Here is an 11,924-nt window from a genome sequence, read left to right as displayed (position 1 = left end):
AACCTGGGACACAGATTAGAGGCAGGAGTTAGAAGCGGGCTAGAAAGGGATGGGAGTGGGATGAGGGGGCTCTGGGTGATTCCACAGTGGAGCCGAGATGTCCACAGCCTGCCTCTATTGGCCCCTGGACGCACAGGGAGCGGTAGTCAGCCTGGCCTAATGGTGGGAGGGTGGGAAAGACACCGAAGAGCCAGTGCTTTCTCTTCGCCAGAGTTGCACACCCTCCCTGTCAAGTGGGGAACCCCAGCTCCAGGGAGACAGCATGAACAGCAGACCCTGGGCTAGGACGAGTGTCCGCACAGCACAGGGCACATACCCCGACTCCTGTCAGAGCTGACAGGGCCACCTGAGGGAGGGGGCAGGCCACCTACGTCTCTGGCCAGATCCAGAGCGGTGACATGAGGTGTGGACAGGGCAAGGCCCAATGATTTCCTTTGAATAAACAAAAAAATTACCCTTAATAAACATACTTCTCCTAATTTTTTTTTTCTTAAATGTCGGTGTGTTTGTTTAAACAAGACTCTTGTTTCCAGTAAGAAAATGTCCCACTCAAATTGGCCCAGGCCAAGAAACTTAGGGACTCCTGGGCCCAAACTGGGGAAAGGCAGGAAGACAGCCAGTACCAGGAGTGTCTGGAACGAGGGACGCCAGCCCGGTGACTCCAACACAACCAGGCTTCCAGTTTTCTCTCTATCTTTCATTCTGAGACCAACCTTCTCCACAGGGCTATGACGATTGCAGCTAGTAGCTCCAGGGAGCTCATCTTTCCATCTTGTCCATCAGAGTAGAAGGGAATCTCTTTCCTTGCATCAAATTAAGAAAAGTCCCCCAGAAGGAAGTAGATTAGACCATCTGGGTTTTATGTCTAACCCCGTGAAAATGGGGATTGGGACTGACTGCGATGGACATTTCTTTCTCTTGCCACAGGTTGAAGTCTGTGCATGTGTGTGCATGCACTGGTTGGATGGTTGGATGGGTGGATGGATGGGTGGGTGGATGGGTAGGTGGGTGGTTGACTAGTTGGTTGGTTGGTTAGTTGGTTGGTCGAGGAGAAGAGGATGCGGGGGAAGCAGTTTCCAAGGGGAATCAGAGCGTGGCAACCAGATGAAGGGCATTTGGGCCCAGCCAAGTACACAGTTATTCACTACTAGGTATGCTCCTCTTTCCCATTCCACTCATTTACCCATGCAGAGAGTCAGAGCTCCAGAACCATCCAGGTTCTCAGGATGGTGGATTTACCCATGCTTTTCACATCCTTCTTTGTGCATTTAAAGTATTTTCTAAATGTTCTGCAGTAAATATCTGTTGCCTTTGTAGCATAAGTTTTTTTAAAAAAGAACAGAGTGGGTAAGTTTTCATTAACCAAGGCAGAACTATTAGGAACCAAAACATAGAAAAATCCTAATTTTAGGTCTGATATTCTTGCAGCATAAATGTCTTTTGAAACTTAGTTGCAAAGCTGACTGACTATATTTAGGTGTACATGACCAGGACCATTTTTTGTAGGTAGGAAAAAGGATACTGAAAAAAAAAAAAAAAAGGTAAGAGGGCTTCAAAAACTTGCTCCATAAGGCAGAATATATAGATTTTTCTACATGCTCTCCTGTAAGCCAGGCAGTTTGCCTCTTTCTCTTCGGAGACTATGGGAGAAGCAGGGCAGTTTCTAGAACTCTGTATATACCCTGTGCATGAAGTCACTGTTTAGGACAGGAGCGGAGGAGGCTAAGGCGATTGTCAGGACCCTGAGAAGCTAAGCAAGACTAAGGCAGACCAGGAAAGATGTTCTCTCCCCACAATGCATAATATCTAATCACTAGGGTTCTTTTCATTTTCTTGCCCTAAGGATCATTTAACATTGAAGAAGGTTTTGAATAAAGAGCAGAAATATGCTCCATTTAAAATTCTCTTTCTCATGCACTTTTGTAGCAGCCAGAGTTTCCACAATGAATACACACAACTTTGATAGAGTAAAAAGTTATTGAAAATAAATTCCAGTTAAAATCCTCTTTCTAAGAAAGAGGCAGTGAGAAGAGGGCTGGGGGTGGACCTCGGTGGGGCGTTCACGGGGTGACCCCCTAGAGCAGCCTAGCAGGAGCAAGGTTTCCTGAAAAGGGCAGGCTCACTTACCAGCTGCTAGTGGAGAGTTTAAAAAAAGGGTCAGTGAGAGAGGAAGCCAGTCAGAAATCCTGTATAGAGAAAATACTGGAAGGCTTCCCTTCCACTGGGATTCCTTCATTCAGCAAACATGTATTGAGTGCCTATTATGCTCCAGCTGTTAGAGACACAGAGGGGGCGGTGGAGGAGTCTGGTAAAGCCCAGAGCCCCTGGAGCCAGATGGCCTGGGTTGAAATGCTGGCTGTGTGCCCCTGGACAGGTCACCTGACCTCTCTGTGTCCTAGTTGCCTCATGAGATTTTTCTGGTGAATGCTCTGAATAGTGAGCGCCTGGTGTATGTTAACGATTGTATAGTACTGGCTGGCGCTCTTATGGTCTCTGCCCTTAAGGAGTTCAGTCCACAGGCCGAAACAGCACAAACTGGAAGTCTATGAAACAAGACGAGAGGCCTGCCAGGTTCATTTCGTCAAGTTACAGAGTTGCTGGGAGGCTCCCCCGATGAACAGCTTGTGGGGAGTCGTGCTGCCCAGGGCTCTGGCCCCAGGCGCCATTTTGTAGGTCACTGGGTCACAGAAGGCATTTCTCACAAAGGTAGAGTCCTTCTAAGTCAGCATGACAGGGTGATGATGAAGATTTTATTGAGTAATTCCTCTGTAATAGGCACTTTCCTAAGTGTCCATGTGAGGTAACTCATTTACCTCACCAGATAGGTATATTATTACCCCCATTTTACAGATGAGGCAACTGAGGCACGGAGAGGTGAGGTAACTTGCTCATGGTCATACAGGTAGTATGTGGTAGAGCTGGTATTTGAACCCAGATCGTCTGTTTCCGAAATCAGCCTGCATCTCACCAGGGTCACCATGCAGATGTGCCATTTTTATTGACTTCAGAGAAAGTTTGCAAAGTGTGACCCTGGATGCTGTTTGCATGCTTATTTGAGTTTCATTCATCTGTTCCTTCAGCTGCCATTTGCTGAGCCCCTTGCTCTCAGTGGGGCACAGTGAGACCTGTTGGGTGCAGAAGGGAAGCTAGGATCCTCCCATCAAGGTGTTTCGGGCGATAAGGCTTGTGCCCAAATGCAGAGAGTGACAAGTTCCTGGTGAGGAGCAGGTACAGAGCTCAGAGACACAGGAGCAAAGATGGCTTTGGGATGGGAAAGCCGGCAACACCTCAAGGAAAGAGTTGACTTGGAGCAGAGTCTTGAAGGACAGAAGGTTTTTACAGATGGTCATTCAAGAAAATGACATTGCAGTCAATGATAATTTCTTGGTTTGACAAATATGTCATGGTTATGGCAATATCACTAGACGAAGTACCTATGGAAACTCTTTGTACTATCTTTGCAACTTTTCTGGAAATTGAAGTTTATTCCAAACTAAAAAAAAAAAAAGTTTATTAAAAAAGTAATAGCAGTGAATATGAAAATCTATAATAAGTTTTGGATACATTAAATATTGATCGAATAATATTTACGCATGAGATATTGAATCTCCACAGGATACATTTATTTACTGCAGGGCAGTGCCAAGATTATGTCTGTACTATAACATTTTAATCAACATATAGCAAACTATGACTTTGAATTTATGACTACTATCTTGCTAAATTAACATCACACAATTTTACCTATCAGACAATAATATCTATACTAATTCCATAATTTTTAAAATGTCCTAGTAAAGTCCTCATTTCTATTTATCAAATTATTTTTCATTTTTGTTTAGAAGTATTTTTGGCATCTTCAGTGTATTATTATACATCTCATACATTATCATACAGGTAGCCTTTGGAATATGTAACAACTTAGACACAATGGGTGTTTAATAAATGCTGGCAGAATCAATTAATAAAAGAAGTTCAAAAAAAAAAAATAGGAAGAAAATGACATTGCAGTTCCCAGGGAAGGGCGGGGGGAAGCGCAGGGAGATGGAGGCACAACGAGGTGCAGTCTGTCTGGAGCGCACAGGGATGGGAGGGAGACCGGCAGGTGACAAAGGCTGCACAGTTCAAGTTGGATTTCATTTGGCAGGAAATGAGGAGCTCGTGAAGACTTTTGAGAATGGGTGCAAAATAATCAGCCCTGGGATTTGGGATAATGATGCTCAGTCCGTGGAGGGAGAGCTTCAGGAGAGAAGCGGGCAAGAGGGAACGAGTGTAACAGCAGATGGAATTACGAGAAGAGGAGGAAAGAACTAGGAATGACACCGCAAATATGGTCAGGTCACTGCCCACCGTCTCTTTGCCACTTAAAACCCTGCAAATGGCTTCCTGTTGATCTTAGAATGAAGCTCAAAGTCCTTGATGTGCCTGCACCCTGCCTTTGCCTCTTGGATCCCTCAAGGCTCCTAGTGCTTCAGCCAACAGCCTTCTTTCAGCTCATGGACTGTCCTCTGCCCTTCCTTCCTTGGGCCCCCATATCCAAGGTCCCACTCATCCTTTGGGTTTCAGCTCAGTCGAAGCCTTCCCTGGCCCTCACTGTGTGTCCTCAGCACCTTTTTGTGTGTGTGTAACACTTGCTTGTTTGTGTGTGTTTTTTCCAACTAATGCCTGCCTTGATTATAAGTGTCATGAGAACAGATAAATGTTTGCCCTTGATTATAAGCGTCACGAGAATAGATTAATATCTGTTTGGCTTACCATCGTACCCCGGTGCCAAGCATCTCTTGAGATAATATGCCCTCAAAACATTAGATCAATGAGTGGAGAAACTATAGGATTTGATAACTGATTAAGAGGAATGGAGGTTTTTGAACACTAGTGACAGAAAAAGTGGCCCTGCCATTTACTGCAAAAGGGAACAGGAGGAAAATGTTTCTAGGGATGATTATGAATCCGGCATTGTACATATTTATTTGGAGGGGCCAGCAGGTCATGAATTTGTCCAGCAGGATGTAGCAAATTTAACACTACAACTTAAGGGAAATATTACAGCTAGAGGGAAAGAGAGAAAGAATGAAGAGTTTGTAGGTATATCTGTGAGAGTTAGTTTGCCTGCATATAGCAAAAAAAAAAAAATCTAAAGACAGAGACTTAAATTTGTAAAGGCTTATTTTTCTCTCCCCTAAAAGAAGTCTGGAGGTAGGAAGTCCAGGACTGGTCTGGTGGGTCCATGGTCCCCTGAACCCACACTCTCCCTCTCTTTTCTGTGCCACCATTCAATCCTCAGAGTCGCCTTTGTCCCCAGGTGGCTGCTGGGGCTCCAGTCATCAAAGCTGCCTTTCTGGCAGCAGGAAAGAAGAAGAGGGAGGTGAAATGGATTCCCCTGAAAGCCCGATCCACTTCCATCTCATCGGCCAAAGCTTAGACAAGAGGTGCCTCTTGCTTTAAGTAAAGCTGGGAATGTAGCCTTTGAGATGCGCGCACTGCTACATTGAAGAAAGTCAAGGATTCCTCTACTAAGAATAATGTATATCAGGTGGGTGGGGCTGATTCTACCACACAGAGCAACAGCCTAGAGGAGACCGTCGAGGTCATGAGAGGAAAGTGAGGTTTCATAAACGTTCGCCCAGCTGAGAGGCATGAGTGTCCAGTAACGGACGCGTGGAATGCTAGAGCAACAGGGAAGTTCGGGAATCACCTAGTCAGTCCCCGCATTTTGCTGATGAAGAGACTTGACTCCTAGAGATGAAGGGACTTGGCCAACATCACACAGCAAGTAGGAGGCAGAGCTGGGCAGAACCAGAGCCCCTGGAGGAAGTGAGGGAAGAGTCAGCGGGAAGAGTTCATAGCAGCTGCACCTGAACCTGCCTGAATAAAGGCTCACTTTAAACAACTTTATAGTGACTCAAAGGGGAGCTGGCAGGGAGCAGGCTTGGATTTGAATCCCAGCTGTGTGACCTCGGGCTAGTCACCCAGCTTCTCTGAGCCTCAGGTCCTCTGCTGTGTGAAGGGGGAATGGCACACAGTAGGCAGTCCATAATTGGTAGTCATTATTATCGGTATTATTAGAAAGCAACAAATCTTTTTTGGAATCATTGAATGAATTGGTGAATAAATAAAACATGAATGAATGAAATGAGAACAGCCAGCCAGCCAGCCACCTGAGATGGTTTCAATGTAAAACTGGATACGTAGCTTCTCATGAATGAATGAAATTAGATAGATGGTTCACCCATCCCTCTGAGATGCTTTCAGTGTAAAGCTGGATAGGTAGCTTCTCATGTGCCTCAGCTTTAAATTCCATCACTCCAGTTCTCCTCATCTGTCCTACTAGCATCTCTGCTTCCTTGGAATCATTGTGGCCTGCCTGCCAAACCATGCCACTCTCCTCTGTGACACCGATCCCCTTCCAAACACACCAATCCTATAAAGGCTTCCTCCACACCTTGATTTCATTTTCCTTTCTCACCTTCACGTATCTCCTCTCCCACTATTTCACCTTCACCTCAACTCCCTCTTCCATTCATCGGGCAACATATTTTGAGTGTTTCCATGAGGCTGAGCTTAGTGTTGCAGGACAGTATAAAGAAGACAACAGTCACAGACTGTGGCCTTGAATTACTTCCAATATGATGACAAATGCACGAGTCTCTAAAACATCATGACTTGGAGGTAAGATACAGACACCTGTATTGTAGCTATGTTTTCCCCACCTTCAGCCTTTATCCCTGACATTTCCCAACTGTGTCATGATCTACTCTTTGCTACTTTACATAGTTTTGTGTTAGCATTAGTAATTCTTGTCAAATATAAAAGGCTGGGAAATATATTTATGGTCTTTTCTTTCCTATCTTAAAAAAAAACAAAAACACTTCATCAATTCAATATCAACACTCAAGGTAAAATAGCATAAAACTACCAAATGAAACATGCAAAATCCATAAACACTGTGAGATCCTCATTAAAATTAATTTATTTTCATTGGGCATATACTGGATTTGAGTTTTATTTGGAAACACAGAATTTACGTCTGTTGTATAATATGGCAATAAGTCTCCTATGGCTGTGGCCAGGACTGTATGCCAGCTGGAGAGGAAACAGAACTCTGTATTTGCTTGTCTGGGAAGGTCTCTCATCCAGAGAGCCTGAAGTCCTCTCTGTGGTGAGAACACTCCCGAGTTTCCTCTCCTACGGGCTTCTGCAACTACCACTAACTAGCTGGGTGACTTTGGGACAGCTGCTTCACTTCCCTGGCCTCAGTTTCCCCATCTGCAATATCAAGACACTAGATTAAACCATTTCCAAGTCACCAGTTCTCACACTAAACTGTGCATAAAAAGCATCTGAGCAGTTTCTTAAAAATTCGTAGTCCTGGGTCATCACCCCTGAGGAGGGTTGGCCTGGGAATCAGCAGCTTTAATGAGCACACCAGATCATTTTCCAGCAGGGAATCTGAGGACCACACTGTGAAATCCACTGTAAGATCATATTGGATACCACCTCAATATGCTGGGTCTTCCTCGGAAACATATTTCAAATAAATTCTCGAAGAATAAGGAGGAGGAGGAGGAGGAAGAAAAAGAAAAGGGAAGAGAAGAACCTGTTAGCACTGAGAAGAGACGTCTGTAGGGCAGGTGTTACGGTTCCAGGGCTGAGCTGTTTGCTCTGATCTTTTTCTGCCCAGAGCGCCCGAGTGCTGCCATCCCCACCACGCAATGGGGAGGCCTGATCAGAGGCTGCCTTTTACATTATCCAACTGTTCCCACACTGCTTCAAAGTGTGAGTGCTCCGGTTGCAGGTCTGCTTTGACAGCCCCCCACAGTGTCAAGTGAGCCCCCCGACTTGATGAGATACCAACACAAGTGAGGCATGACCAACTGTGAGTCCTGGGAGAGGAGGTCTTTTCAGTTTTCCACCCGGAGGAAAACGCAAGCACGACTCCATCAGCACACAGGAGCAATCACCTTCAGAGACCAGCTCCCTTCACTAAGGATCTGAGAGGCGGGGGGAGAGGCTTAATTTCCCCTGACGAGGTCTTCTTATTGCTGATCTAGGGTGATGGGCACCACTGGGCACTTTGGGGCATTTAAAGCGGGAACTGCTTAGTACAATAGTTGAAATAACAACCGTGGCTAGAACTCACTTTGTGCCAGGCGACAGTCTAAGTAATCTACCCGCACTAACTCATTTAAGCCTCTCAGCAGCCCCCTGCAAGAGGAGCTATGATTGTGTTCACCTTCTAGAGACTGAGGGTCACACAGCTACTAAGCAGAAGGCCCAGGATTCCAGGCAGGGCAGTCCGACTCTGCAGCCAAATTTCTACACTTGGCTCTACCACTTCTTGTATGTTTTGAGGAGTCTCAACTCTCCCTTGGCTGTAGCTCATGACCCCAAAGAGCTGCTTAGCCATCCCTTTCTCAATTTGCCCATCTGCATCTTTGTTCTGCAGGAGGGCTGTGCAGAGGGGGGGGACCAGTTAAAGAGGAATCCGTGCTCTGGAGAATAACAGAGGGTAGCCTCATGCCCTCCTTGGCGGTAAACATTCAGAAATCTGGGGAAAGCCTGGTGGGCAGAAAAAATACAGGACAGCTCAACAGCGATGATCAGACCCTTGGGGGCTCTGATATAAACACACAGGCAATTGCAAGAAAAGCTGGAGCCACTGCAAACCCCTCTACACCCGGCCCCAATCACCTCCAAGGCAAAGGTCTAATGCATTTTCCTTTGAGGGTTGTACTTTATTTTTTCTGACCAAGTAAGTATGCTCCTCTTAGTCTTCGGGTGATTAGAAGAAAAAGATAAAACGCCTTGTGCATAGAAAGTTTCCTCTGCAGGAGGTGAGCAGCTGGGAGAGACGCGCTGTAATGATGAGTCACCAACTGGATTTGAAACAAACACCTACAAAGATGCATAGGGTGTAGACTCAGGAAATAACCAGCTGACTGGCGCTTCTGAGACCAATTTCAGATTCGTTTTCCTGATGTTTTTTCTCATCGTCTTTCACTGCGGTGGAGCTGCAGTCAGCAGCAGCCTGCTCACTGTCTCCATTAAAATGCAGATAGATCTATGTCTCCTCTTCTACCTTTGAGTCCTGGGAGCTGGGCTTGGTACAGAGGGAAGAAATGAGGGCAGGGCTAAAGAGGAACATGTAAAAAATAAATGAGCCATTCATAAAAATGAAGATTATTACCAAAAGGAGCCGTCTGCCAACATCTCCGTGTGTATATTAACTCCGGATGCTGGGCTCTGTAACAACACGGAATGAAGCCAATGCATCGTCTTTTTAGCAGTTGCTCACTTGATCTATTATTGACTTTAAACAACCGATTGTGAAATGAACGCTTGGCTCTGCCGTAACGATGATGGGGCTTCGCCCAGGACTATGTTTTATAATGTAAGCTTGAAAATTGTTAAAGTGAATTTAGCTGTGCTTAGTACACACTCACAGCTCTCCAAAGAAACCAGATATTCGGGGTGGGGGCGGGGGGCGGGGAGGCGGGACCTGCTTCACTCAAACAGCTTCGTGAAGTCATTTGCACACATTCTAAAAACTGATTTTCTTTCTCTTTGACTCAGCATATCTTCCCCTGAAAAACTGATATGCCAGGATGCTGGGCTTTTTGCTGCCCCCGTGAGCAACTGCAGTGGGCCTTTTTTTCTTCACACCGAAAGACGTACATATTGGACGCCTGTGTTTTCCTCGAAGGTCTACAAGTCTATTGAGGTGACAGTAGGAAAGAATCCCACAAACAGCCTTCCTGTCACCAGCACGGTCCCCGAGACAGTCTGAGCACCTGTTTCTTACTTCTTACTTGGCATTTTGCTGGGTCGCACGAGTCTTTTTGTTCTCTGATTCTCACAGTTGGTGCTGTGTTCAGGCCCCTCTGGTGAGCTGTGACTCTGAAAAAACCCAAAAAACTACTGATTTCCACCTGTGGCTAGTGCAATCGGTGTTGTGACTTTGCAGCCACACCTTGTAAATCTCTGCAGGCTACAAGCTTGCATCTGTCTCCCGTGGTTCCGAGAATAATGTACCGCAGACACCGACAGGTAGGACCGTTATCGTCGCTGATGTTCTCACCATCTGGAATGGTTACAGTTGTCAGGATCTGAGCTGACTCATGGCACTGAGGAATCATTTCACTAATGGCAGCTCTAATCAGGAGGGAAGAAGCCGTTGCTAAGTGCTGCTGCATGAAGAAAATACCCTGCCAGATGAAAAGGAAAGGCTGTTGATTTGCTCTTGCCCATTTGAAAATAAAGTGGCTTGGAATGTCCTTCTCGGTTGCATCTAATAACGGGCCATCCTTCATGCCAGGATCCAGGCCAGACTTCAGGAGCTTGGGCTGGGGCTATGGGCAGAGGACATGTCCTTCTTCTCTGTGGCCACCTGTGCCCTGAGGAGACGGAGCAATCCCCTGATGGGGGCTTAGCATTTTGGTGTGGAGAGAGCTGCACAAACAGACGTGGATAAGGTTTTTCACCCAACACCCTCCCTCCAGCATTTGCCGTCGTGCTGTTCTGTGCAAACCCTGACCTCACCAGAGGCACCCTATTACTGTCACAGTCGGGCCCTGTGGAAAGTTCCATCGGCAGCTGGAGGCTCGGAGTGGGGGGTCACTGAGCTCATCCTGAACCTTAACTGTTGACTCCAGAAGGAATCAGCTCTGGCAACCCCTTGATCTGGGACTTCCAACCTCCGGAACTGTGAGAGAACACCCTCTGTTGTTCTATGCCACACTCAGTTTGTGATCGTTTGTTATGGCAGCCCTGGGAAACTCATCCAGCAGGGGATCAGCAGACCTTACGTGTCACGAGAAGCAGCCAGCAGACCAGAGCAAAAGAGACTCCCCTTGTGACTGAGGGTTTCCGTCAGCTCCTCTGTGAGCGGCCACACCAAATATGCTTGGAGTCTGGGCTTAAGACTGTGTCATAAAACATAGAGTTTTCATCTCATGGCAGGGACTGGCCGGGGGTTGATTTCCTTGGATCAACTCCTTTTGTTACCATCAAGGACCCTAAGTCTAGGCTGAAAGCTCACCCCTGTCCTTCTCCCCCCCACCCCCTGCACTGGGCGGAAACAGGGGTGCCATGACTACTTCTCCTGGAGGTGACAGTGCAGGGTGTCCTTTTAAACCATTTCCTGTTCATTGCCATGTGGCGGCCACATCGTCCTCCTCTTCGATCGTCTTCCCATACTCCTTTTCCCCCTGGCCTTGCCTTCTGTAGCTGCTCACGCATTTCACCAGTGATCCTGAGAAACCTTGTTATAAGGAAATCCATCAGCATCCTTAATCTTACAAGAAAAGCTAACACCTAAGTAGTATTTACATGTTACTCAATAAACTCATTTAATCCTTACAACCAACCTGTTGCATCCCCCTTTCACAGACAATGAAATTGAGGCCAAGAGAGGCTAACTTGCCCAAGGTCAACAAGCAGTAAGCGACAGACGGAGACATAAACCCACAAAGTCTTGCTCAAGAGTCCGATGGGTAACTACCATGTAAACTGCTTCCAAGGTGGCAGCAGAGGAAAAAGTGCCACCGGGGCTGGTGGCCAGATGCCATCTTCCGCTTCCCATGCTCACCATCCTTTTGGGACTGTCCCACTTGAGACTGGAGTACCCCCTTGTAACACAAGCTCCCCCTTGACCCAGGAGAAGGTGAACGACCCTACCTTTAACTCCTCACAGCCACAGCCGCGACTGAGCTAAAATCATTAAAGCAAAGCCTAAACGCGAGCCGCAGAGGGTAACAGTGTGCTCCAACATCCACGGGGCCCTGGACGAGCCTCGCCACCCTGCTCCCAGGAGGTCTCCACAGTGGAGGCCACCTCACTCTCTCCCCCAGAGGGACAGGCTGCAGAATTACGTCTAAATCCTGGCCCTAGGCCAGGGGGAGGCCATGAGAAGAAGGGGCTGCCCT

Source organism: Eschrichtius robustus, chromosome 4, assembly GCF_028021215.1.
Source record: "Eschrichtius robustus isolate mEscRob2 chromosome 4, mEscRob2.pri, whole genome shotgun sequence".
Taxonomy (NCBI): Eukaryota; Metazoa; Chordata; class Mammalia; order Artiodactyla; family Eschrichtiidae; genus Eschrichtius; species Eschrichtius robustus.
This window is presented reverse-complemented; position numbering follows the sequence as displayed.